The sequence below is a fragment of the Primulina tabacum genome, chromosome 7 (genome assembly GCF_025594145.1).
Source record: "Primulina tabacum isolate GXHZ01 chromosome 7, ASM2559414v2, whole genome shotgun sequence".
Taxonomy (NCBI): domain Eukaryota; kingdom Viridiplantae; phylum Streptophyta; class Magnoliopsida; order Lamiales; family Gesneriaceae; genus Primulina; species Primulina tabacum.
The window spans coordinates 35936162-35963254 of NC_134556.1; the positions used below are offsets into that span (position 1 = coordinate 35936162).

At 34.9% G+C, this 27093-nt stretch overlaps 1 pseudogene; it reads right to left on the reverse strand.

Moving 5' to 3' along the window:
- Positions 1-9484: 9484 nt before the first annotated feature.
- On the reverse strand, positions 9485-16502 carry LOC142551522 (subtilisin-like protease SBT3; annotated as a pseudogene).
- Between the last annotated feature and the right edge of the window lie 10591 nt (positions 16503-27093).

The following is a 27093-nucleotide window of genomic DNA, read 5'->3' on the forward strand; positions in this document are numbered from 1 at the left end:
AATTTGTATGAGACGGTCACACATGTCATATTTTGTGAGACATATATCTTATTTGGGTCATCCATAAAAAAATATTATTTTTTATGCTAAAAATATTACTTTTTATTGTGAATATCAATAGAGTTAACATGTCTCACAGATAAAGATTCGTGAGACCGTCTCACATGAGACATACTCTCCTCTATATACATATACATGCAAAACATAATATAAACACTCCAATAAATTAATTGATTACAGGGGAAATCAAAGTACAGATTCGTCTCCCCCAGCCTGATGATATATATACAGAGCACGCATGTTTGAAAAAGAAGTGAAGCTCTATATTCAAAGCATGAAGTCAAATTATTAAATGCCTTATATATAAATATTATTGGAAAATAATATTTAAAGTGTGTGTATTGAATATTTGAATGTTGAATATTTGAATATTGAAAATAAGAGTTGTAAATATTGAAAATTAGTGTGTGATGATGTAGGTAATGATGTATTTTATTTTTGGATTATTTGTAAAGATTTCCTATAAATAGATCTCTCATTTGTGAAGAAAATCACAATTGAGTAGAGAGAAAAATATTATAAAGTGTGTAGTTTGGTAAATTTTGAGAGTTTGAGATTTTTACTTTTTACCATAAATTTTTACTTTTTCACAACACGTTATCAGCACGAAGCTCTAAAAGTCCTACATACTTTTCCAAGCTCCAAACAGAAGAAAAAGGTAACAAAAATAATCATATTTATTTTACTGTTATTTATTTATTGTGTATTTATTTAATATACAATATAATGTTATTATTAGAAATAATAAAAATAAATTTTTCATAAACTTGTTATAAATCCTGGGAGGATGTTAAGACGACATCCCACACTCCCGGTAAGGGATACGACAAGTATAAAAGCCTATAAGGTTTTTAAACAAAATAAATTATGACACTCATTATAATATTATGATATGATATACATAATTATTTAAACATGTCTAATATTATATATATCATATTATTACCATAAAATTATACAAATACATACCTTTATTTTTTTGTACCCCAACGGTCATAAATGGTAAAAAACGGCTAGTTTTTGCCCTATAAATATGATCTCACAAACACATTCCATCACTCCAACTTTCTCTTCTTCTCTAAAAATTATTCATCATCAAATTTTTCGAAGAAAAAGAAGATGGCTTTCTCAAGGATATTTTTAATTATTTTGGTTGTCATACTCACGAGTCTTGTATTTATCGGAGAATATCCTCCTGGTGCGTTTTCTTTATTTTTACAAATACTTGTACTTGTTGTTTATCCGTTACTTTGTATTGCAATAATTATTAACTAATAAAATGCATCGTAATTTTTTTTAGTACCACCATGTCAAATTTAACAAAGCTCAAATTTGTTGCGCTCGACATCACGGGAAAGAATTATATGCCATGGACTCTAGATGTAGAAATGCATCTTGAGTCATTGGGTCTAAGCGAGACCATTAAAGAAAATGGCATATGCACGTCACAAGAAAAGGCAAGAGCCATGATATTTTTGCGTCGACATCTCGACGATGGATTGAAATGTGAATATCTGACTGAAAAAAATCCCATGGCTTTGTGGAAGGGATTAAAAGAAAGATTCGAACATATAAGAGAGGTTATACTTCCGACCGCCCGGGATGAATGGAATACATTGAGATTCCAAGACTTTAAAAAAGTCAGTGATTACAATTCGGCGATGTATAGAATAATTTCGCAATTAAAATTTTGTGGACATGAGGTCACAGAATCTGAGATGCTTGAAAAAATATTTTCCACGTTTCATGCATCAAATATTACTCTACAGCAACAATATAGAGTACGTGGATTCGCGAGATATTCTGAACTCATCGCATGTCTTCTTGTGGCGGAAAAAAACAACGAGCTATTAATGAGAAATCATCAGTCCCGACCCACTGGATCAACAGCATTTCCAGAAGTAAATGCTGTAACTAAAAATGAATTTAAACCTGGAAACCAAAATCAAATTCAAAGACAAGGTTTTGGTCGAGGTCGAGGTCGAGGTCGTGGACGTGGACGTGGACGTGGACGTGGAATTGGCCGTGGTCGTGGTCAAGGCCGTGGTTTTGAAAATAATCGAGATAGTTATTTTTATAACTCATCTCAAAAGAACGTCCCAAACCATCCACAGAAAAGGCATCATGAGAATACAAGTGTTAATGAGAAGCACTCAAAAAGATATGAAAGTTCTTGTTACAGATGTGGTACTCCAAGACATTGGTCCAAAGTTTGTCGAGCCCCTGAGCACCTTTGTAAACTTTATAAAGAATCATTAAAGGGGAAAGAAAAGGAGACCAACTTCACTGAACGCAGTGACCGTTTGAGTGATTCAACTCATTTTGATGCTGGTGATTTTATGAATGATTTTTCTGGAAATGATCAATATGTTGGAGGGATAGAAATGAACAATATTGATGCGGCAGATTTTCTCAACGATTTCTCTGAAAATGAACAATATAATGGTAGAATATAAATGTACAATAATCTATTTTTCATGTATTCATAGAATAATGTTTTATTGTATAATTATGATTTGTGTTATATTTAAATATATATTGCAAGTAATTTATTTCATTGCATATTTTTTTTGAAGTTCAAATATGGAAAATGCTATGAGCAAAGCTGAAGTTTGCATACCCGATAGTGGTACAACGCACACTATCCTCCAAGATAAAAGATATTTCTTGGAACTAAAACCAACAAAAACAACGGTGAATACAATATCAGGTCCTGTAGACTTGATTAAAGGATGTGGTAAAGCACAATTTTTGTTACCTAATGGTACAAAATTTTTAATCAATGATGCTTTATATTCATCACAATCGAAAAGAAATTTGTTGAGTTTTAATGATATATATTCCCATGGGTATGATACTCAAACAATGAATGAAGGAATGAGAAATATATGTGTCTTATCACATATAAATCAGGAAAGAAATATGTGATTGAAAAACTACCAATGCTCCCTACTGGATTGCATTATACACATATAAGTCCCGTTGAATCAAACATGGTAGTTGATAATTCTTCGATATTAACCAATTGGCATGATCGATTGGGACATCCTGGTTCAACAATGATGCGAAGAATTATAGAAAATACACATGGTCATCCACTGAAAGACCAGAAGATCTTTCAGAATAATAAGTTTCAATGTAAAGCATGTTCTCTTGGAAAACTTATTATAAGACCATCACCAGTCAAAATCCAAACTGAATCACCAATGTTTCTTGAACGTATTCAGGGTGATATTTGTGGACCAATCCATCCACCATGTGGACCATTCAGATACTTTATGGTATTGATTGATGCCTCCAGCAGATGGTCACATGTATGTTTATTATCAACTCGAAATATTGCATTTGCAAGATTACTTGCTCAAATAATAAAATTGACGAATCAATTTCCCGATTATACAATCAAGAAAATTAGACTTGATAATGCTGGTGAATTTACTTCCCAAACTTTCAATGATTATTGTATGTCTATGGGAATCATTGTTGAGCATCCTGTTGCTCATGTACATACACAGAATGGATTGGCTGAATCATTGATTAAACGTCTGCAAATGATTGCTAGACCAATGATTATGAAAACAAAGCTCCCTATTTCTATATGGGGACATGCAATTTTACACGCTGCTTCATTAATTCGCATCAGACCAAGTGCATATCATAAATACTCCCCATTGCAGCTTGCATTTGGTAAAGAACCAGACATTTCTCATCTGAGAATTTTTGGATGTATGGTGTATGTGCCTATTGCACCACCGCAACGAAAGAAAATGAGACCTCAAAGAAAGGTTGGAATTTATATCGGTTATGATAGTCCATCAATCATTCGATATCTTGAACCTCAGACAGGCGACGTGTTCACAGCACGTTTTGCTGATTGTCATTTTAATGAGGAAATCTTCCCAATGTTAGGGGGAGAACAGAAACATACCGAAAGGGAAATTACATGGTATGTATCATCATTGTTACATCTGGATCCAAGAACAAAACAATGTGAAAAAGATGTACAACAAATTGTACACTTGCAAAGAATAGCAAATCAAATACCAGATGCATTTGCAGACACAAAAGGGGTAACTAAATCATATATACATGCTGCAAATGCCCCTGCTCGAATTGAAATTCCAAAGAAACAAATGGAAGATACTCATGATGTCATTAAACGCCTGAAGCGTGGAAGGCCAGTCGGTTCCAAGGATAAAAATCCTCGAAAAAGAAAATTCATAGAGAAACACGATGATCATAAAATAAAGAATGACGTTTCTGAAGAAACACATGATGATCACAAAATAGAGAATGGTGTTCCTGAAGAAACACATGATGATGAAAATGTTCTGTCAGAACCACAAACTGACGAGAATCATGAAATCTCTATCAATTATATTAATACTGGAAAAATATGGAACCGAAAAGATATAGATGAAATTGATGATATATTTTCTTATAATGTGGCAATCGACATCATAAATGATAACAAAGATCATGAACCAAAATCTTTTGGTGAATGTAAAAATCGGCAGGATTGGATAAAATGGAAAGATGCCATCCAGGTTGAATTAAATTCGCTAAATAAACGTAATGTTTTTGGACCTATAGTCCTTACACCTGAAGGTGTAAAACCTGTTGGATACAAATGGATTTTTATTCGAAAGCGAAATGAGAAAAATGAAATAGTAAGATATAAATCTCGACTTGTTGCACAAGGTTTTTCTCAAAGGCCTGGAATTGATTATGAAGAAACGTATTCTCCTGTGATGGATGCAATTACGTTTCGGTATTTGATTAGCTTGGCGGTATCTGAAAATTTAGAAATGCGTCTTATGGATGTTGTTACAGCTTACTTATATGGATCACTTGATAGTAATATATATATGAAAATCCCTGAAGGATTTAAGATGCCTGAAGCACAAAGTTCAAAACCCATGGAATGTTATTCTGTGAAATTACAAAGATCATTATATGGGTTAAAGCAATCAGGTCGAATGTGGTATAATCGACTAAGTGATCACTTGATGAAAAAGGGATATGTAAATAATTCAATATGCCCTTGTGTTTTCATTAAGAAAACAACATCCGGATGCGTAATTATTGCTGTATATGTTGATGATTTAAACATCATTGGAACGAATAAAGAAATTCAAGAAGTTGTGTCATACTTGAAGGAAGAATTTGAAATGAAGGATCTTGGAAAAACCAAGTATTGTCTGGGTTTACAAATTGAACAAAAAGAATGTGGAATGTTTGTTCACCAGACAAATTATACAGAAAAGATCCTTAAACGTTTTAATATGGATAAAGCAAATCCTTTAAGTACTCCAATGGTTGTTAGATCATTAAACATAGAAAAGGATCCATTCCGTCCATGTGAAGATGATGAAGATATTCTTGGTCCAGAAGTACCATATCTAAGTGCCATCGGTGCCCTTATGTACCTTACAAATTGTACAAGGCCTGATATATCTTTTGCCGTGAATCTGTTGGCAAGATTTAGCACATATCCAACAAAGAGACACTGGAACGGAATTAAACATATATTCCGTTATCTACGAGGAACGACAGACTTGGGACTTTTGTATTCAAAAGATGCTAATCCAAGTATAATTGGTTATGCTGATGCTGGATACTTATCTGATCCACACAAGGCACGTTCCCAAACTGGATATGTATTTACTCGTGGAGGCACTGCAATATCTTGGCGTTCTCAGAAACAAACGCTCGTAACAACTTCATCAAATCATGCCGAGATTATTGCACTACATGAAGCAAGTCGTGAATGTGTGTGGTTAAAATCAATGACCCAACATATCCAAATTTCATGCGGATTATCATCTGATGAGAAGCCTGTGATACTATATGAAGATAATGCTGCATGTGTTGCTCAAATGAAAGAAGGATAAATAAAAAGCGATAGAACTAAACATATTCCTCCTAAGTTCTTCGCATTCACCAAGGAGCTTGAGAAGAATAGATGTATTGATGTTCGTCACATTCAATCAAGTGAAAACTCATCAGATCTCTTCACAAAGGCACTTCCTACGTCAATATTCAGAAAACACATATATAATATTGGGATGCGCAATCTACGAAATTTGTGAAGAATTGTTCATGTCAACATCAGGGAGAGTTTACGTGACTGCACTCTTTTTCCCTTACTATGGTTTTTATCCCAATGGGTTTTTTCAAGTAAGGTTTTTAACGAGGCAGTACAAAAACACGTAATGAAGACATCATCGTATCATGATCATCATCACAAGGGGGAGTATTGGAAAATAATATTTAAAGTGTGTGTATTGAATATTTGAATGTTGAATATTTGAATATTGAAAATAAGAGTTGTAAATATTGAAAATTAGTGTGTGATGATGTAGGTAATGATGTATTTTATTTTTGGATTATTTGTAAAGATTTCCTATAAATAGATCTCTCATTTGTGAAGAAAATCACAATTGAGTAGAGAGAAAAATATTATAAAGTGTGTAGTTTGGTAAATTTTGAGAGTTTGAGATTTTTACTTTTTACCATAAATTTTTACTTTTTCACAACAAATATATATTTTTATCCATATCACTATTATTATATTATTAAGCACAAACCCTTTAAAAAAATATATTATAATTTGTTTTTCTAAGTAATCAGAAAGAAATATATTTCTATGCTTTCATTTGATAAAATTGACTATGAAAATCAATTTTTGGTAAATTTGTAATCCATTCGTAACTATCATATCCTATATATTCTGTGTTTTTTGCATTTTCAGAGAACTGCTAGACTATTTCTTAATCTTTATCTATATTCTTGAAGTTATAAAAACAGAATAAATCATGATTTATATTTTTAAAAATTAACAATAATTAAGGCCATAGTTTCGAAATTGAACACTTTCATTTATCATATGACATCACTGAAGATCACACTGTTAAATTTTCTGATCATACAATTGTGGGCTCTTGAATCTTAATATCATTATTAACTTCTACAAACGGTAGCGGAAGTGATCATAAATTTTGATTTTACATAAAATACAAATTTAACATAAAATTCATAATCTTGGTAAGGCATCATTTCCATAATTTCCATCTATTCGAAGAAATTTACAATAAATATAAAAGATAGAGATTAGATATTTGAAAATTTAGTGAGATAATAACATTGGGCTTATATATAGTTCACAAATCAAACAATAATATATCAGTGCAGTAATTCAATATAAAATAACATATATCAGTAGTAACGTATTGTTGTGAAAATATCCAGTTAAGTGATATACAGTGACTGTTTAGGACCTCGAAGCGAACAACATAGGCTAAAAATATGTCTCCCATCAACACTCAGTGTAGTACTTTTCCCATGATCCATACAATCGATCATTTACAAGCCAAATTGAACTAACATTTTCGGAACGCGATCACGTTGTTCAAATGAACTATATAGCATGATCTAAACCCGTTGGTCACTGAACTCACTTTTCGGGCTGAAGCCGCGTTGTCCAATGGATTAGCATTCCAATACATAGACCGTTGTCGGTACAAGTTTTGTAAAAAATAATTTTTAAAGGTTCCAACACCTACTACCCATCTTAACAAATGTAAAATAAGTCAAATTATATTTATAAGAAATTATCTTGGTTCGGAATTGAAACTAAAACGAAAGTAATTATATTTATAAGAAATTATCTTGGTTCGGAATTGAAATTAAAACGAAAGTAAGCTACCGACGTAATGATTTCTACTGTATGGTTTCTATCATGAGGTTTTTCAATAGAGTTTGATATTTTACCTAGAATTTATAGTAAAATTTGTAAACTAATTATTAGTTCATCTATTGCATCATATTGTGCATTTCACAATTTATTGGTCATATTGTATTGCATATTTGAATTTCTGGACTTATTGGTTCTTTATCTATTATAGATCGACTATCACTTATTGAATGACTAAATGAATGAGTTTTGATTACAACTTTAAACATTCATATTATTTAAATTACATGTCCAAAAATTACAAAACTTTCCAAAAATGCTTAAAACTAGTGCAGAAATGATCGACCGTCGAAATCTCGACCATTGTAGAGGAGTGTGAAATTCACTCGTCACCATGCCAGTGCATGGAGAAGCTATGACAGCCACGTGCGGCCGGAAGTTTTACACTGGAATGGACTTAGTCAGATCTACAACTTTTATATTTTATACTTTTTCAAATTTGAACCGGATCAATAACAGATTTGGAAAAACTATAATGATTATCAAGCTTGTTTCGGATGACCTAAAACACTATTCTGTTGACTCCGGAATGAGTCACTGACACATTTGTGAACTAGAATATATTTTTCACAACTTTTATTTAAAACCGAAGGAAAATTCGTTAAAGAAGAAGGATAATAATGAGCATGAACTAGTAACCTATAATTGTTTTTTTTTTTTTTTTTTGGAAATTTCCAGAAATCTTCTTCACGGTTTCAATCGATTTTCATGATCTTGATACACCTTCTTATCCAAATGTTTCTGGATGGAAAATGAGTGTTGTGTAAATTTTTTCGAAATTTTTGGAGTTGACTAGCCATTTTCACTATCTTTGCTCACGACTCAATTTTCTTTAAAACTTCCGTTCAAGCCACGAATTTCAGAGGATTATGTGTGAATTGTGATAAAATGCCACAAGAGGTCCTTTTATAGCCAAAGTGAGGTGATAAATCACTGTCCATAGCCAAGTATTGACATATCTTGATGACATTTTTTCTATTAAATTTAAATTAGTGATAAATATTTTCTATTGATGAATATAATATTTAGACACTCTCATTAATTTTTATATATTCTTATTTTATTTATTAATTTATCTTATATTTTTATGTATTTAATATATTATAATTTTATTTAGTTATTTAGATTAATTTTTAGATTATTTATAATAATTTTTTAGAATAAATTTTTTCTCAAATATATTATGTATGTTTTTTAAAAAATCTAATTTCTAATTAATTTATTTATTTTGATTTTATTAAATACAAAGTTTTACTTTATATTTTTTAATTGATTATTCTTTATTCCATTTACAATTTTCTTATTTTTTTTGTTATTCACTTATATATTGTTTTTGGCAAAAACTTGTGTGAAATGGTCTCACGGGTCGTATTTTGTGAGACGGATCTCTTATTTAGGTCATCAATGAAAAATAATTACTTTTTATGCTAAGAATATTACTTTTTATTGTGAATATCGGTAAGGTTGACCCGTCTCACAAGAGATCTAATCATCGGTTTTAACTAATTGATATTATTTTAAAGTCATATTTTATATATTCTTAATTTTCAACTTAAGTTTATTTCGATTTATATAATGAGGATGATACATTTCATTTCATTTATTTAATATATTGTTATTTTTTTATTCAAATTTTTAATTGAAATTTTACCATACAACTCAAAATTTTGGAGCGTAACAATAATTTTAGAGTATTAATTTCCACCATGCATATAATTTCACAAAACATTTTCTGAAATTGATTTCAGGATTATTACAGCACCATTTAAACTTGCACACGAAAGGATCAACCTAGCAAATCAAGTCCTGGAGACACCTCAATGGGACTCCTCACAGTGCGATTTCCATTCTCTTCTACCCAAGTGATCGATCCATATCCAGACACTCCCCTGTAGCGAATCGTTAAAGAATAACTCAGCTTTTCATATTTCTTTCTGAACGCTAAAATCCTTGGCGAAACTCTGATCGTAGTCCCATTCGGTGTTTCCACCTTGGCTTTGTATGTGGCTGCTTCATCTCCTACGTTTGTCACAGTCCTTAGAAATCTCCGGGTTACCATCTTTTCCCTTTCTTCTTCGCTGTATAGAGCTATAAAAGATGGGTAATTCATGTCGGATGAGGGGTTCGAGCAATTGTAGCTTGATCCTACGATGGCTTTTGTTTGCTCCAGAGTGAAGTTCATTGAGCAGACAAGATCAACAAAATCTTGTGCTGTGGCGTCGTAAATGAGGCCTGGATCAAGAGCTCGGTTCGGGTCAACTTGCCCTGCACCGATTCCTAGGGGGTCGGCATCAAATTTACAGTTAGCGGCCATATCCTTGATGGGTTGGTTAGCATTATCAAGTGGATTTGCTGTTGTCATCATGGCGGATTGGATTGCGGAAGGACTCCATTTAGGGTTGGCGGCCTTAAGAAGAGCCGCAGTACCTGAAACATGCGGGCAAGCCATCGATGTGCCAGACAAGAGAGTGTAATCACTTGTTAATTCAGTGTTGTTAATTTTGGCACTTGGATTTCGAGGATTGTAGGCTGCTAAGATTAACACTCCCGGCGCCATTATGTCGGGTTTCAAGATGTACTGATAATTCTGCGCCGGGCCTCTTGAAGAATCTTCTGATAAGGCTGGAGCTGGTCTCGGTTTAGTACTGATAAGGCCAACTCTTGCAAAGATTTTAGGGATTTGATTTGATAATATTTGTCCTTATCTAGACTTTTTATCCCTAATCATATGCTTAATTGAATTAATAATTGTAAATTTAAATAAAAGAAGAAAAATGATTAAATTTGGAAATAAAATAAATCTACAAGACTTCAAAGAAAGAAAATAGCAAAGGAAAAGAAATAAAATATTCTTATATTTTATTATCTTGATATTATTGAAGTTTTGATAAAGATTGAGTCTCATATTTGAAAATAAAATCTACAATCTTATTTACAAGGGTTAAGTTTGAGATGGGCTTAAAAAGAAATTGGAGGATTAGGCCCATGAAGAATTATAAAAAGCAGAGTACGTGAGCAGAAGAGAGGAGGCGCAAAACAAAAGAAAAAAAACCAGCGCGGAAGGGAGAGAAGAGAGGATAGAAGAGATAAGCGTATAGAGGGAAGAGACGGAAGAAGGCATCGCAGAAGGAGAGGGAAGGAAAAGAACAGAACGTACAGGAAGAAAGAAGCGCAGAAGACCGCGGAAGAAAGGAACAGAAGCTACTGTGACCTATTTCTTTCTTTTGTTTTCTTTTATGAACTTAAATATGACTTTTCACTTTTATTTTGAATTCATGGAATAATTTTCTTTAGGCTAAGACCACAATAGGGCCAAACAATATTTTGTTTGATATTTGGTTTATTTTCAATATATTATTTTTCTTGATTTTAATTATTGATTGATGTTAGTTTAATATTTCTTGTTAATAGCCTGATCAACTATTTACATGTATGTTGATTAATCACGAATCGGAAGATGATTGATTAAATATAACAACAAAGACGTCATCAACACATGGTTAAACTGACTAGAAATAGTATTCGGTTTCAGTGTGCGGTTTTAGGTGAAAACTGAAATTCCACGAAGATTTAATGCATTTAAATATAATTAAATTCAATTAGAAATAATTGGACTGTTAGACTTAAATAGGTTTATTAACTCGAGGAATCGTTTAATAAATAAATTTGGGGATTTCACCGTGATTGTCAAGAATTAAATAATTAATTGAATTTAAACACGTGTCAACATAGTAGAATTTGGTACCGTTGTGTGTCTTAGTTATTTATTTGAATTTGAATCCCTCCTTTTATATCTGAAGGAAAAATATTATCAAATCAAATCCCTAAAATCTTTGTAAGATTTGGCCTTATCAATCCCCCCACACTTAAGTCTTTGTTCGTCCTCGAACAAACCAGAGAATAAAAATATAATCGAGGAATATTCAATGATTCACCACAAAATTGACACAATCAACACTTTTCAACCTACTAAATTCCGTCATACTCAATCAAAAGATCACACGTCAAAAATCATAAAATTCACTTTCATTGCAACTTTAAAACTCAAGCATTCACTAGAAAAGATCAAGATAATGAGACGTGTGTAGTGTGGAAGTCAAAACTCATATTACTCAAAGGTGTTTTAGTTCAAGAAATGCTCATATTTTTTGATTTTTTTTTTAAGAAACTCTCCATAAGCTTATCTTTCATACCTTTCTCCACTAAATGTTGGAGGAATATGACCCGGTCAATAGGTTTTTTTAAGCATATAACGTTAGGCCACGGCTCACGGCTACAATAAAGATAGGGATATTCAAAATGAGAGAAAATAAACAATTATTCCTTCAGCGCATTCCTTCATCTCTTTTCTTCCTCCTTATTGAGTTTCATCATCCTCCATCAATTTTTTTTCCATCTTCCTTCAACTTTCATTCATCTTGCCCCACTATTTTTCTCTTTTCTTTCGGTCTTTTTTTTTTCTTTTAATCCTTAACAACATTCTCTTTTAGGTTTTTCAATCACCACATCAATATTCCTCCTTCCTCTCTTTTTTATTATGTATATATATTTTTTCATCAATCCCCTTCTCATTCTTCATGATTTTTTTTAAACCCCTCCAATTTTTATTATCAATTATCAACACATGGGAGTTATTGAAAATTTAAAGCGCTAAAGGGGTTTATTTCTCTCAAAATTAGGTAGAAGAATAATGTATGAGCTAAAATTGGGTAGTTGATGTGGGATTTCGAAGGAATACGAATGGGGGCTAATTGTATGTCTTTGACACACACCATTCGATTTATTAGACTCAAAAGGGAATACTAGGGATATAAATGATGCATTGGGTAGGCTCGAAAGGCTCAAACGGTCCAAAGATCGCCTAAATCATCCCTAAGTCATTATCCTCCGTATTTTCGCCTCGAAGGATAATCAGACAAGTTCTAGATTGTTTCTTTTCTTTCTTTTGTTTTTTTGATTTTTTTATGAGCACACCTCTTGCCAATTCACAATTAATTCATATAAGTATGACCTAAAGTGCATAGATTATGTCTCAAAATATGATACAAAACCAGTTTGTGCTCAAATCCTTCGGCTACAACTACAGCTCATCTCAATCAATTCTAGGTGTGATTCAATCTCTCGAGTGATCAAAAATCTAGGAAGTCAATTAGTATGTCATGTAATCACAAGTGCAGTTTCTCAAAGAATAATCAAAAAAAAATTTCATGCTCGAGGATTAAACAATAAAGCACATGCTATGTGTTGTGACGTTAAACCAAACACAAATTCCTCCCCACACTTTATACTTGCACTGTCCTCAGTGTCATGCCATTCAAAAGGAATACAAAAGTTAGATGCAAAATAGTAAGAGAACACTTCCCTGGCAGTGTTGCTTTAAATTCCATGGAGTGCTACATGGGGATGGTAGAATTCCTCAGTGCTGGAAATCTTTTATTTCAACAGTTTAGCTTTTCCAGAGTCTAAGTCATCTTACTTCATTCCAATATTCCCTACACACACCAAAATCACAGATGATTAAACTAACAAAATGAAAAAAATAAAAATAAAAATGAAACGACATGAAATAAAATAAATCACTGGGTTGCCTCCCAGCAAGCGCTAAATTCATTGTCTATAGCTTGACTACGGAGAAGCATCCATCAAATAGCGGCTTCCGCCCATAGTAAATATCATACAATATTACATATGGGTCTTGATTATATGTGCCCTCAATCTTGGCATGATATTGACATTGTAAGCTCGTCGCTCCAACAACACTCGACAAAGACTGATTATTAGGGGAAGAACAATCTAATCCATGATAAAGCTCGTAGAGGATGTAATATTCTTGAGTTTGCGTTGATGGAAATAAAGAATCTGCTGGTGGAATATATGTTAAGACCATATATGAGTTCAAATCCTTCGACTTGTGTTCTTCTACATCCTCCAACTTCACTTCTGTCTCATCTTCGCATAGGAATTCCTCCAACTTCACTTCTGCCTCATCTTTGCGTATGGATTCCTCGAAGAATTCTTCTTCCTTCAGCTCAAATACTTGTGGAAGATCAGATTCAGATGAAATTTCTATATGATTTGAATCACTCTCCAAACCTTTATTGTTTGAGTTGTCATCATTCACCCATACCTGATTGGTCATTAATTGATCGACAAAAATCGCTTCGTCCTCTTGGTTGATTTCGGACACTGATTTCATTAGAAGCTCAATCTGTTCATCGATGAAACACAAAGAGTTGACCATCTTCTTCCACTGGGCTATGATTTCATCTAAATGTGCACTACGCTCTTCTTGTTGCTCAAATGGTTGGTTTACAAAATCGGGGCAAAATTGTGGAGGATATTGGTGACTCCAACCCTGCAGTGAAGGATCACAATGCCAGTGGTAGTCGAAATCTGCCATATCATTTAACAAGTGCATCGCACTGTTGTATTCTCTATTAAATAAGTGACTACCAGTTGCCACAGCCCCATAATTTACCCAACTTCTTGTTGCCTCATCCAAACCAAAATAGAAAAATTGAATAAGAGTGTAGTTTGACAAATCATGAAACCGAAAGTTGTTTGCTAGATCATTGAATCTCCCCCAAGCAGCATAGAATGGTTCCGAGTATTGTTGGGCAAAATTCGTGAACACTCCCCGATGATCCATCTTGAAGTACCTCGCAATAAAATAAAAATAAATCAAATAAAATAGAAAAAAATTCGAAAAAATGTCTAGTCTCAAATAAGTAATTTATTCTAATATTAAATAAATTAATCCCCGGCAACGGCGTCAAAAACTTGACCGACGATTTCGGTTGGGAATAAATCTAGCAAGCGGACTATGTCAAGTTATAATAAATGGATGATGAGTCCAAGTATCGATCCCACATAGACTAATATTTAATTACTAGAATTTATATCACTTAACTTAAGCTAGACAAAATAAATAAAAAGATGATATGTGGATTATTAATATAAACTTTAAATAAAATAATTGCAATTAAAAACGACGGATTCAGATATCAAAGGAGGGATTCAAATTCAAATAAATAACTAAGACACATAACGGTACCAAATTCTACTATGTTGACACGTGTTTAAATTCAATTAATTATTTAATTCTTGACAATCACGGTGAAATCCCTAAATTTATCTATTAAGGACCAAGAATTGTTTGCTGGAAATCGATGCTGGCTATGGATTTTGCAGTTTCGGATGCGTAACGAATCACATCTACGGATTCTTTTGGGGTGATTACCACTCCAGGGTGAGGGAATGAACTGTAACGAAGATAACCAGTTTCATCAGAAATGATAATAACCGCTTTCACAATCGTTTTGCTTAGATAATCCATCAAGGATGAGAAACCATAAACCTGACCAGTAACATTGCATATGATGATGCTGTTACCCGGTGCTTCCGCCAGTAATTCAGACGAATCGCAAGTAGAAAGGGTCCTGTTATAAACGAGAGGCAATTTCTTGATCACCGGCCTAGCCGGGAAGGTGGTCCCGCCCGCAATTTTTTGTCCATTCCCCAATGTTAGGGTCCCCGAAAACCACCTATCCACGGTCCCGGATGCAACCACAGTAGCCCAAGGGTACCCTTGTAGCAGAGATGCGGTTTCCGGCCCACGATTCCCGGCCGAGACGGAGACTAAAACTCCCTTCTCCCTGGCACCGAAGCTTGCTATGGCAAGAAAGTTCTCGTACAACTCAATTCTTCTAGTACTTATCAACTCCGTCAGCCACTGCTTGGTCGATTCCAGCCAGTATATCGGATTGTTGAGACGCTCCAGCCCACAGGACCTTGTAAATGGCCAGCCTAGCGCGCGGAGCTACCCCTCTAGCAGTCCCGGGGGCGTATCCAAAAAAAGTGACTCCATCTACATAGTTTCCAGCGGCTATGGACGCCACATGTGTGCCGTGACCGTCGGTGTCTCTCGCAGAATTCACAGATATCTGGATGTCGGGATTCGCCGCTCGAGCCCCTTTATTGAAATATCTTGCTCCAATAATTTTCTTGTTGCATAATGATGAATTGAATGCATCCCCTTCTTGGCAAATTCCCTTCCATCTTTCAGGAATTTCCGTCATCCCATCATCTTTAAAGCTCGGGCTTTCAGGCCATATACCGGTATCCACAACACCAATGATCACATCTTTGCCATATTGGGAAGCTGGCCACAGACCCGCAGCGGTGTTGAGGGAGAGATTTGTAGGTATGTTTCATATCAACAGTAACAGAACCATCGCGATAAGCCAAGATGAACCCAGGGGATTTTTGTAAAGCTTGGATTTCTTCTCCCGACAGAACTGCACTGAATCCGTGGACAGCATTGTCGTAGGTGTAAATGAGCTTCGGCCCGAGTTTTCGGTTGTCGGTTGATGTATGGGTCACGGATTTTATGGAATCGAGTGTGGAAGAATACCAAAAATAGTGACTTGTAAATGCTTTAGGCATGTAGGATTTATCCATATGTACAATATACGAAGATCTTTCCGCTGAAGCATTTGGAATCTGTTGGGACAAAATAATCCACAAGAACAGATACATTGAAAGAGCTTCCGTGTCAGCCATTTTCAATTTGTTTCCGAGTGTGAGATACATATGTATTTGAAACATGGACACAGGCCACCGCTTTCGTGCTTTTCAGCTCAATTATTGGTCTGAAAAGTATCAAGAAAAAATTGTATTTTTAAACCATATGTTTATTTTTTTTATCGGTTTTGGTCGTACCAAGTTTAAATCTTAATGATGTATTTTTTTTTATTTTGGAAATTTTATTCTTTTTTATTTAAGAGTGTTGATTTAGTACTACACACGTTACCGTCAAGTCGAAAAAAATCTAAAATTTCCAAAACACAATTAGCTGATCAAACTAAAATTTAACTAAACAGATTATCAAAATCACAAATAAACATATATAAAGTACAATTTTCTGTCATGGTGATTAATATCCTTTCATCAATTTATCTTCGAGTTTTCGATTTTATTAACTAAATGTAAGTATTATTTTGTTATACACACAGTCATTGTTAAATGGAATAAACAATTTCATTTTTATAGTAAAATTTTGGGAATTAATCTTGGTCGAATTTTGTATCCGAAAAATAATAATTTTCAAATATATTCAAATAAACTTAGAAAGGTTTCTTTTTTAAAAAAATCTGACCAATGTGTTTTGCTAAACATCCCGTCACATCTAACAAGCATACAAGATAATGTGATAATATTGTATACGGTGTAAGTTGCGGAGTAATCATGACTTGTGCTTAATTGGGAAAATTGGGAGTAGATGGATTGATGCATAAAAGAAAGATTACAACAATTAATCAATCATATCAACCTCCAATATATCAACTATATATAACTACCCACTCTTAGGTGATTTTTGAAGAATTCAATGTCTTCTCGTTAAAATTTTGTCAGTAAAACTCAATAGAAAAAACATGAATGAAGGAAAATGAGTACACAATTCAATCATCGAATATACTTTTATTGATCTATATCTATCATATGCACCAATTTCTTCAGTGTCAACGTCGGTAATGTTTTTGTGAATTAGTCAGCCACATAGTCGTTAGAATGAATTTTTTGGTTATTGTTCGAGAAAACAATGATATAACAATTTGCACAAGAAGATAGCAATTCCCTGATCACATGCAGCAATTCATAAAGCTTGAAATACACACAAGATTACGTGGTTCGGCCTTACGACTTACGTCCACGGGAGAACACCCTGGAAGCCTTTTATTGATCTTAAGCAATGTACAAAGTGGAAATTACAAAAGACTTCACGCACACACTATCACACAGAAACTCTCTTTTGTACAAGTCCCTATTCTCGTGTGTTTCCTATCAGCCTTCTCCTCTCATGTAAGTCAGGTTTCTTCTCTCATGCATGTGCTGATCCTGAATGAAGAGATCACTATATATCTCTCCTTGATCCAACCCTAAGTTTCCTTCCTTTACTGCTGGTCCCCCAAGGTTGGTTGAGTTGTTGCAACCGACAATAACTCCTTTCCCATCCTTGATTTATCTCAGCCAGAAGATACCTCACGTGCCTTACATTTGGGAGACACTTCCATCAACAATCTCCACCTTGTCTTCCAAATACAGGCTGTTCTCCAGTACTCATTGGATTATTTTGACTCCACCACATTAACCAAGTTCAAGCAATGCTTAAACTTAACTTGTGGTAACGCCTTTGTCATCATGTCAGCAGGGTTCTCATGTGTTGAGATTTTCTCTACTTTAACCAGGCCCTTTGTCGTGATGTCCCTTACAAAGTGTAGTTTGATGTCAATGTGCTTGCATCTTTCATGAAAAACTTGGTGTTTTGTAAGGTGTATAGCTCCTTGGTTATCACAGTGGACTGCTACCCACTGTTGTGTAATCCCAAGTTCTTCTATTATTCCTTTGAGCCACATAGCCTCTTTTATTCCTTCTGTAAGTGCTACATAATCTGCTTCGGTTGTAGACAAGGCAACAACTGGTTGGAGAGTAGCTTTCCAGCTGATAGCAGTTCCATAGAGCGTGAAGATGAATCCAGTGAGTGACTTCCTCGTATCCAAGTTCCCAGCATAATCTGAGTCCACGAATCCAACAAGTGGTTGTTTCTCATTCGTCTGCTGTCTGAACATCAGTCCCAAGTTTGAAGTTCCTTTCAACTATCTCATGGTCCACTTCAATGCCTCCCAATGTAATTCTCCTGGGTTAGCCATAAACCGTGATTCCACGCTCATAGCATATGCGAGATCTGGTATGCTGCATACCATGCTATACATTATGCTCCCTACCCCATTGGCATAGGGTTTATTCTTCATGTTTTCCTCCTCTTCCTTACTGCTTGGAGAGTGATCAGTAGATAATTTGAAGTGTTGGCCAATCGGTGTACTTAGTTGTTTTGATTCCAGGATCCTAGCTCTTTGAAGTACCTTCTTTATATATTGGCTTTGGTTTAGGAACAAGGTTGCATTTCCCCTGTCCCTATCGATATTCATCCCAAGTATTCTTCTTGCTTCTCCTAGTTCCTTCATTTCAAACTCAGAGCTTAATGTTTTCTTGAGTGCTTGTAAATCAGTTCGGCTTTTACTTGCTACAAGCATGTCATCCACATAGAGAAGCAGGAAGATCTTGGGTTGATTTCTGTCACTTCTCATGTACACACAGCTTTCAAAGTTACTTCTCACAAAGTGTATTTGTGTGATACCCTTGTCCCACATCTGAAAAATGAAAGATTTAGAATGAGTTTATAATGGCTTACAATGGACTTCTATAGCAACTTGGGTTAATCATTTTTCGTAAGCGAGGACGAATACGAAGTAGTTGCTATAGGGGCCCATTGTGCAGTCAAGCAGCCACGGGCCCGGGCTCGGGGCGTGACAGAATGGTATCAAAGCCGGTCACCGGCATGGAACACCGAGAAATAAGTGCTATGCGGGGCAAAGTGCTACGTGCATGGGAGCCACCTCTTGAACCTGCGGGGCAAAGTGCTACATGACGGGAGCCACCTTTTGAACCTGTAGGAGCCACCTCTAGATTCTCGGTGCTGGTGGATCGAGGGATCAGGCCGCGACGAGGACGTCGCGTTCTGAAGGAGGGGTGATTGTGATACCCTTGTCCCACATCTGAAAAATAAAAGATTTAGAATGAGTTTATAATGGCTTACAATGGACTTCTATAGCAACTTGGGTTAATCATTTTTCGTAAAGCGAGGACGAATACGAAGTAGTTGCTATAGGGGCCCATTGTGCAGTCACGCAGCCGCGGGCCCGGGCTCGGGGCGTGACAATTTGTGTCATGAACTCATCAAACTGTTTATACCATTGCCTGAGACTTTGCTTGAGACCATATAGAGATTTCTTTAACAGACACACATTTCCTTCATTTTCAGAGGTTCTAAAACCCTCCGGTTGTTCCATGAATATGGTTTCTTCCAAATTTCTGTGCAGGAACGCTGTTTTAACATCAAGTTGCTCTAATTCCAGATCAAATTGAGTGACCAATGCCAGCAAGATTCTGATGGAAGCATGTTTGACAACAGGTGAATAGATTTCGTTGAAATCAATGCCTTCCACCTGTGTGTATCCTTTTGCCACTAACCTGGCTTTATATTGTACTCTTTCCTGTCTTAATCCAGAGTCTTTAAGCTTGAATATCCACTTGCATCCCACCACTCTTTGTCCCTTAGGTCTGTTAACTAGCTACCATGTTTTGTTCTTGTTTAATGAGTTCAATTCTTCATTCATAGCTTCAAGCCACTTGTTCTTCTGTTGACAGGTTATAGCTTCTCTATAGGAGGTTGGCTCTGAGTAATCTATCCGCTCTGCTATATTTAGTGCAAATGAAATCATATCTGCATGTCCAAATCGCTGAGGTGGTTTTATTTCTCTTTTCTTTCTGTCCCTTGTGAGCATATAGGAGTCATTGTCTTTACCAGTGATTAATTCAGTCTGTATTGGATCTTTTCCATGATCAGTATTCGTAGAATCTTGAGGAACTTCATTTGTATTTTCAGAATTCTCCACCTCAATCTGTGTTTCCAAGGGAAGTTCATTTGACGGATTTGATGTTTCTTTATGTTGGATATATCCCATTTTTTTTTCATCAAATATTATATCCCTCGAAATAAAGCACCTGGGACCTTTATCTTCTAGATTCCACATCTTATATCCTTTCACTCCATTAGGATATCCAATGAAGATGCATTTTACTGCTCGAGGCTCAAGCTTGCCTCTTTTGATGTGAGCATAGGCCATGCAACCAAACACCCTTAGATTTGAGTAGTCTATGGGGGCACCTTTCCACATCTCCATAGGGGTCTTGAAGTTTACTGCACTTGAAGGACACCTGTTAATCAAGTAACAGGCTGTAGTCACAGCTTCCCCCCAAAAGGCCTTTGGTAAACCTGCATCTAGCAGCATGGATCTTGTTCTTTCCAATAGAGTTCTATTCATACGTTCAGCTACCCCGTTTTGTTGGGGTGTCCCAGCAACTGTCTTATGCCTCACGATACCCTTCTTTGCACAGAATTGATTAAACATATCAGAGCAGAATTCTAATCCATTATCAGTTCGGAGGTGCTTCAGTTTTGTATCCATTTGATTTTCATACAATACTATCCATTCCTTGAACTTTGTATATGCTTCATTCTTAGTTTTGAGTACATAGACCCAAAGCCTTCGGGAGTAATCATTTATGATTGACATAAAATACTTCCCTCCCGCATGAGTGGCTGTCCTTGAGGGGCCCCATATGTCCGAGTGAACATACTCGAATGGCCTTGAGGTAATGTGTTTGCCAGGCTCAAAGTTCACTCTCTTTGCTTTCCCTAGTATACAGAATTCACAAGTGTCCATTCCTTTGATGATGTCTCCACAAAGTAGTTTTTGTTTAGATAGTTCCATTAGACCTCTTTCACTTACATGGCCTAGCCTTTTATGCCAAAGCCATGTTCTATTAGTCTTATCTTCTGCCACAACTGATCTTCCCAAGACTGTATTCCCCAGCAAGATGTACAGAGAGTTCTTCCTTACAGCCTTCATAATCACCAATGATCCCTTGAGTACTTTTAATTTTCCATTTTCTGATTTAAAGGAGCAACCATTTGATTCAAGTGTACCCAGGGAGATTAGATTCCTTTTGAGGTCCGGTACATATCTGACTTGCTGTAAGATTTTATATGAGCCATCATCCATTCCAAGTCTTATGGAGCCTATACCTTTTACTTTGCATGATCTGTCGTTCCCTAGGATGACCACTCCCAAATCTGTTTCATGAAGAGTTTCGAACCATGACTTTGTGGGACACATATTGAATGTACATCCAGAGTCTAAAATCCATTCAGTTGATGTCCCTTGATCTGATATGGCCAATGCCTCTGCCGTGTCATATCCATCAAATGTCACAGAGGCTTCACCATCTTCATAGCCTTTTCCTTGATGATTCTTTCTTCTTTATGGACAATTTCTTTTGAAGTGTCCTTCCTTGTGACATAAGAAACACCTATATTTGATTTGACTCTTGGATCTTGATCGTGAAGTGTTCCTCCTTTGCTGTCTTTTAGCAGGTCTCCCTCGTGTATTTAGACTTTCTCCTTGCCCATGACCATGAGAGTTCATTCCCTTCTGTAGTTCTTTGGCCCTTATAGCTGATTGGACTTCCTCCAATGAGATTGATTGCTCCCTGCCGTAGAGAAGTGCATCCTTGAAGTTTTCATATGAAGTTGGGAGAGAGTTTAACAAGATTAGTGCCTTGTCCTCTCCTTCCAATTTAACTTCAATATTTTCCAAGTCATCCAAGATTTTGATGAATTCATCAATCTGCTCAGAGATGTTCTTTTCGTCAGTGATCTTGAACGAATATAACTTTTGTTTCATGTACAACCTGTTGGCAAGGGATTTAGTCATGTAGAGTGATTCGAGTTTGGTCCACATAGCTGCTGCTGATACTTCCCTAGAGACCTCACGCAGGGGTTTGTCTCCAAGACAGAGAATGATTGCGCTTTGTGCCTTTGCAAGATTTTGCACCTTTTCTTTCGGATCACCCATCATGGCTTCTGTTCCTTTTAATGCTTCCTCTAGTCCTTGTTGTATTAGGATTGCTCGCATTTTGATTCTCCACAGGCCAAAATCATTCTTCCCTGTGAACTTCTCGATATCAAATTTCGTAGAGCCCATCTTCTTGATTGTTATTCGTGTCGTGTCGTGGCTTCGCTTCCCACAGACGGCGCCAATTGTTGGAGAAAATAATGATATAACAATTTGCACAAGAAGATAGCAATTCCCTGATCACATGCAGCAATTCATAAAGCTTGAAATACACACAAGATTACGTGGTTCGGCCTTACGGCTTACGTCCACGGGAGAACACCCTGAAAGCCTTTTATTGATCTCAAGCAATGTACAAAGTGGAAATTACAAAAGACTTCACGCACACACTATCACACAGAAACTCTCTTTTGTACAAGTCCCTATTCTCGTGTGTTTCCTATCAGCCTTCTCCTCTCATGTAAGTCAGGTTTCTTCTCTCATGCATGTGCTGATCCTGAATGAAGAGATCACTATATATCTCTCCTTGATCCAACCGTAAGTTTCCTTCCTTTACTGCTGGTCCCCCAAGGTTGGTTGAGTTGTTGCAACCGACAATAACTCCTTTCCCATCCTTGATTTATCTCAGCCAAAAGATACCTCACGTGCCTTACATTTGGGAGACACTTCCATCAACAGTTATCAATTTCACATTTCTCTTGAAGTTCACGTATATAGAAAACTTTGACGAATTATGTTTTGTTTTATCTCTTTTAATATATTCTTCTTTTAATTGTGCAATGCAAACATTTTTATCTTCTATTATAGTCATAGCACTATCATTAGTTATTGGTAGTTTGTATGATTCTTACAGCATCTCTTATTTCTTGCAAACTAAATAAAAATCTTGTTAAGAAATACCGTTTGGGAAAAATCATAAACAAATCATAAATAGTACCGTTTGAGCTATTCCTCATGTTACAAGAGTCACTTGAAATCTATAAATTGCTGTCCAATTTTGCATGCTACTTTCTCAAAATTTGATATCGAAAATGTTTTTATGAAAAGACCGATCGCATTATCTTTAATTAATATTTATATATGATAGTTCAGTATCAAAGATCTTTCGAGCATTTAAATGATCAAACAATCATCAATGAATGTAACATATCCATATAAAAGTATTTCATTACTTTACTCTCTACTATTACTAATTAATATATATTCTTTGTGGAAAAATATCGAATCCGTAGCTCGATTTTTTTCTTTGTATTTTTCAAATTTTTTTATCTCACGTTTATATTTCAAATACTTGACATTTTTATTAAACTCTTCATAAGTACTAAGCCAATTGTATCATTACTTGTCTGGATTATTTTTAAATATGTTTAATAACTTGTGTAACTTTATTGAAATATAGTTGGAAGTTGAATCTAATTTGAATTGATACTTCAAAACCTTTAGGAAAATTCTAGTATACTTAAATGATTCAACAGTAACATTGCGAGTATTTATACAATCTCGAGGCTTTAAAGATAAGCTAACGCACGTATCAACAAAAAAGATAAGCTCGAGCATTGTCCCGCTTCCCACCTTCCCAATACATATGTGAGGAAAGAAACAAAGAAGTACAAAATCCAGATTATGTAAATTATTTTTATTTATAAAATTACTTAACAAAAAAAATGTTTAAAAAAAGGGAAATTGGGAAAATTCTTGTGTGATTATTTCCCTTCTACACGAATTTTAAATCACAAAATTAATTTCTTCTTGTTAGCCGTCGACTTGAGCATTGAAAGTGGTTCAAGAAAATAAGTAAGTCTCTTGTGAGACGATCTCACGAATATTTATCTGTGAGACGGTTCAACCCTATCGATATTCACAATAAAAAGTAATACACTTAGCATAAAAAGTAATATTTTTTCATGGATGACCAAAATAAGATATCCGTCTCACAAAATACGATCCGTGAGACCGTCTCACACAATTTTTTATCCAAGAAAAAATCTCAACTCCTCCTCACTCATTTATTGTTGTCCTTTTTTGTAATTGTAAGAGTTAACAAAATTTCGTTTTTATGTAACCGACTGAATTAATTTACTTCAGAAATTCAGTACAGTTAGTTCAAAATTTATGTTTCGATTGATTAAAAACGTTTAATCGGTTTATTTGTTCTAATTTCGTTATATATATATATATATATAATTTAAACCAAATAAATCAATTTTGTTTATAAATAAAATTTTTATTTTTTACATGCCACCATAGCTTAAATTGATGTCCTTTAAGAGAAACTATATATGGAAGTTCCATTGTCTTCTCGAGTGTAATGCAAACTTTCAGACAATTAATGAATGTGTAAGAAGAAATTTCAATTTGGTGTGGAATATTCTTTTCCAGTCAACTTCGTAGCAATTGAAGAAAAGAAAACGCATTATGATTTAAATGATGCCGACGATCCGTAGTGAAATAAAAGTTATGGCCCCATTTCATCTTCCAATCCGTCTGTGTGATAAACACTCCTAAAAAAACATGGAATATGTTTCTTATGAGATGGTGTCACGAATTTTTATCTGTGAGCCAGGTCGACTCTAACGATATTCACAATAAAAAGTAATACTCTCAGCATAAAAAGTAATACTCTTTCATGGATGATCCAAATAAGAAATCCGTCTCACAAAAAACGACCCATGAGACCGTCTCACATAAGTTTTTGTCAATAACATGTGCAGCTAAACCTGGTGATGGGTCGGTCTGGTTTCCGGTCGAGCTCGTCGAGTTAGTGTCAAAAAAATATAATCTTTAACCATAACTGATTAGGACAGTTAAGGTACAGGTTGTAAACCCGACGGTCCGGGTCTGTCCGTATTTATTTTAAAATTAAAAAACATTGTTATTTGTTAATAAATATTTAAAAAAAATTAAAAAGTGTTGGAACTTATTGTCTATGTTATCGTATTTTGAGGTAAAAAATCAAAGTACGTGAAATTCGGTTACATTTACAGACTTACTTTAAAAAATGATTTTGATCAATCACTCACATTTTCTTTGATCGTTCTGAATGTTGTCTCAGTTTCGTCTTAATCATCTTCATTATTTTTTAAAAAAATAAGAAAAGCCAACCCGACATTTGACAGTTTTTAAAAATATTGACCCTTTGTAATCCATTTGTAACTATCATATCCTCATATTCTCTATTTTTTGAATTTTTAGAATTGGTAAAATATTTCTCAATCTTTATATATAATCTTCGAAACAAATAAATTATTTTAAAACTTTGATCATGATTAATATTTGTAAAAAAATACAATACAAATGATTAAAGTTGCCATAGTTTCAAATCTAACACTCATTTATCATATGACATATCAAACTGTTAGATTTTCTAATCACACAATATTTGGATATTAATTTATGGTGCACGAAAAATTATTAAAATGATTTTTTTTAAAGAAAAAAATTCTTGTTGAACAATGATATTTGGATAGCTTTATTTACCTTTGGTTTTAAGAGAAACATTTGACTCTATCGAAATCAGTCGGTTAATTCCAATTACAAATCGAACAATTAACCGATAGTGATTTAATCGATTTTTTCAAAGGTTATTGGGATTCAAATATATCGCTAGAACCAAATTAACTGAACTAAATTAAAATCGATTATTTAGTTCGATAATCGTTTCAAGTATCTTATAAATTTTTATTATCAATTAATAAGGTTTTTAGATGATTTAGATTTATGGATTACTTAAAACTGTTTCTCTAAATACTTGAATAAATAAATTGTGGGGGAGAAATTGGAAAAGAAGAGAGGCAGATAGAAAATGGATATAATTTGGAATGGGACGATTTTGGTTATTTTCAATAAAAACTTATAATATTTATTTATTTTAAACAAATTTTGACGATATATCTTAAAGTTACACACGGATATGATTATTAATAACCTAAGACATCGAGTCCTGGACGCACAACAATGGGACTTCTCGCGCTGTGATGGCCATTCTCTTCTACCCAGATCGACCCATATCTACGGCCTATATTTGCGACTCCCCTGAAACGAATTGTTAAAGAATTGCTCAGCTTTTCATATTTCTTTCTGAAACTTCAAATTTTTTGGAGAAACTCTGACCATAGTCCCGATCGGTGTTTCCACCTTAGCTTTGTATGTGGCTACTTCATTCCCCACGTTCGTCACTGTCCTTCGAAATCTCCGGGTTACCGTCTTTTCTCTTTCTTCTTCGCTGTATAGAGCTATAAGAGATGGGTAATTCAGGTCAGATGACGGATTCGAGCAATTGTAGCTTGATCTTATTTTGACTTTTGTTTGCTATGGAGTGAAGTTCATCGAGCAGACGAGATTCACAAAATCTTGGGTGTGGCGTCGTAAGTTAGGCCTGGATCAAGAGATTGGTTCGGGTCCAGTTGCCCTGCATCGATTCCTAGGGGTTCCACTAGAAATTCATAGTTAACGGCCATATCCTTGATGGGTTGGTTAGTACTATCCAGTCGATTTGCTGTCCACTAGAAATTCATAGTTAGCAGTTAGGTTAAGTCAAACTCATCTCATCACGTCGAAGAAAGTCGGGTCTCATCTCACCAAATCACGCTACCCAAGTTCCTCCAGACCAGGCTACATGAGCTTGACCCATCAAGTAAAAAATCTTCACAGAAAAAGATCACATCTCTGCCCCCTTATCCAACTCCCCCAATCAACAAAGACATCATCACCCTTCTTGAAAAATTCCCTTTCACCTTGCCG